Source organism: Alnus glutinosa, chromosome 5 (genome assembly GCF_958979055.1).
Source record: "Alnus glutinosa chromosome 5, dhAlnGlut1.1, whole genome shotgun sequence".
Classification (NCBI taxonomy): domain Eukaryota; kingdom Viridiplantae; phylum Streptophyta; class Magnoliopsida; order Fagales; family Betulaceae; genus Alnus; species Alnus glutinosa.
In genome coordinates this window covers 29187310-29190289 of record NC_084890.1, presented here as the reverse complement: position 1 = coordinate 29190289, position 2980 = coordinate 29187310, and the positions used below count along the sequence as shown (strand labels likewise).

The 2980-nt window shown below is 42.3% G+C and overlaps 1 long non-coding RNA gene across 1 annotated transcript; it reads left to right on the top strand.

The window, feature by feature from the left end:
* The first annotated feature begins 264 nt into the window (after positions 1 to 264).
* Positions 265 to 1375, top strand: LOC133867754 (uncharacterized). Its single transcript, XR_009900161.1, has 2 exons — positions 265 to 897; positions 1019 to 1375. It is a non-coding gene; the product is annotated as an uncharacterized LOC133867754 (long non-coding RNA).
* Positions 1376 to 2980: the final 1605 nt, after the last annotated feature.

Here is a 2980-nt window from a genome sequence, read left to right as displayed (position 1 = left end):
CATGAGTGACACGGTGGTCCAAAACAGCTCGAGGCAGCACGACATCATCATCGGGATTGAGGAGAGAAAGATCACTATGAACAGGAATGCCCGTACCCACCCATTTCTTCAGGATTGAAACATGGAAGACATCATGAATTTTGGCCGAAAGGGGTAAGACCAATTTATAAGCCACAAGTCCTACTTTCGCTAGAACACGATAAGGACCAAAAAAATTGGGAGATAACTTCTTATTAAGCCGCTTATACACTTATTGTCAGGGGCGGAGCCAGGGGGGGTCGAGAGGGGGCAAGTGCCCCCCCTCACCTCCTCAAAAGTTTCTTTACTTCTTGTAATTTTTTTTTGAATATCCTTCTTGCCCCCCCTAACCTCTCATCAAGGGGCAAATTATTTTTAGAAGGACTGAGATTTATGATCTTAGCCAATGATTTTTCGCGTTTTCGTAAATTAGGTTGGCCAGGTTGCTTAGATCTGTTCAAAATCTTCAGAAGAAATGAAGGTTGAAGACAAACAGTGCAGTTCGTAAAACACAGCGTTTAATGGAACAATGGAAGAGTTTAAAACCAAAATTTTTGATTGAAACGCGTCGTTTCATTTATTTGCTGCCTTGCTGGAGTTGCATTTCGTCAAGACTCAAACGCACCGTTTCTTTTATTTTGTATATCAAGCAAAAGGACAAGGAACAACTTTCCCTTTAATTAGAAGAAAAGGTTCTCTCTGAAAAACGGTCTCCGTTCTTCTCCTTCCACCCCAGCACAAATCCATCAACAAACAGTACCGCTGAAAGTTTCACCGGCACCCTCTTCAGCCAAGGCAGAGAAATCTGTTCCAGATGCGCCACTGCCCTCGCATTTTTCCTCGACTAAACCCAGTAACGATTCTTTCAATCATATCAAGGTGTGCAACATTCATGTTGATTCTTGAAGTATTTTCTTTTAATTTATTTGAAAGCGTTATGATTTGGTTAGTTCATGCCCGATTTTTTCTTATTCTCTGTGTTCAATCACTGTGTGAGCAGAAGATGTTATGCGCAGCGTGTTGTCTGAAGGATAAGTGTGTGAAGTATTTGTCTGAAGGAGGAGGTTTGTGAAGGTTATAGTGAACGTGTGAAGTGGGAAGTGAAGTGATAAGGTGGGGGGTGGTTTGGAGGCAACCACGTGTCCCACTTGGTAGATGGTGTGTGCTTGTGTCTATGGCCTTTAGATAATGTGGGAGTGGGTTAGTGGGCTATGTAATGGGATATGGGCCATATGGCCATATGGGGTAGTTATTTTAAGTGGGTTAGTTAAGTAAATTTGTTAGTGCTTCACAGCAATGTTTAGTGTTCTTTCCACAGGATCCGTTTACATAAATGTATTTGCCTTTCATCAGTTAAGTTTTCAGACCTAAATATTGCTATCTTTTTGTTTTTTTGTATTTTTTTTTTTAAATAAAAAACCTGAATATGGGGATTAGCACGGCTTTAAAAAAAAAGTTAATTAATTTTTTATTAACTTTAGATTATTTTTATTTCATTGATAATAATAATAAAAAAAAAATCTTGACCCCCCTAAAGTACAATCCTGGCTCCGCCACTGCTTATTGTTGACGGTAGTCTTGGAGGCAAAAGTAAACCCAGTCCCTGGGAGAAAACTCGCTCTCCTGATGAGTCCAATCATAAATTTTCTTCATATGGTTCTAGGCGCTCAAGAGCTGCATGCGTAGCTCCTTTAAAATGGCATCTCGGGTTAGCAAAGTTTCTTCCACAGCAACATTCTTGGTGGTCCCGGGAACATAAGATAAGAGAGAAGGTGGAGCTCGGCCATAAACCAGTTCGAAAGGAGTACGCTTAGTGGCAGAATGAAAACTGTTATTGTAACAAAACTCAACCCATGGTAACCAATGACCCCACCTCTTAGGATTGGTGCTTGTAAAACAATGGAGATACATCTCAATTGTGCGGTACTTAACGACCTCCGTCTGGCCATCGGTTTAGGGATGGTAAGAAGAGCTAAACTTGAACTTAATGCCATTGAGCTGAAACAACGCCGAAAGGAACTGGTGAACAGGGGGTCCCTGTCGCATACAATGGAAGAAGGCATGCTGTGCAACTAGAAAATTTTTGTGAAGAAAACTTGCGCAACTTGTGGAGCTGTATAAGGATGTTTAATCGCCGTGAAATGACCATATTAGGAGAGGCAATCAACCACGACAAAAATTGTGGTTTAACCGAGAGAGAGTGGCAACCCATCAACAAAATCCATTGAGATATCGACCCAGATTTGGGACGGCACTAGCAACGGTTGTAAAAGCCCAGCAGGCTTGGTATTGTCGGTCTTATGTCTTTGACAAACATCACAGTGCTTAATGAAGTCCTACACATGCAGTTTCATGTTCGGCCAATAAAACACCGACTTTATACGTCGCAAACCTTTGTGGTATCCTTCATGAGTGTTATTGTGGAATTCAGCAAGGCTAGCTTGATTCAACGGAGAAGTTGATTTGAGGTAAATGCGGTCCTTGAAATACAGCATCCTAGAATGATAACGCCAAGGTCCCACGGCCTTATCCTCCAGAATTTTGCGAACCAGCTCCTGCAGGTCTGCATCCTGCTGCACCTCGGATTGGATCGACTCCACCCATCGAGGCACGGGCAGGGAGATGGCCAAGAGATGGCCTTCCCCTTGTCGTGACAACGCATCCGCCACAGAATTTTCACTCCTTTTTTTGTATTCGATAATAAAATCATAGCCGACCAGCTTAACGAGCCACATCTGTTGTGCTTCAGTGACTATTGTTTGGTCCCATAAATACTTGAGACTATGATGGTCCATACGAACCACAAAGCTTTGGCCCAACAAATAAGGACGCCATTTTTGTACCGAACTCACAAGAGCTAACATCTCCTTCTCATAAGTGGAAAGTTGTAAATTTCGGCCATGGAGTGCTTGGCTAAAGAAGGCAATGGGACGTCGTTCCTGCATGATCTATAAGAATCCAA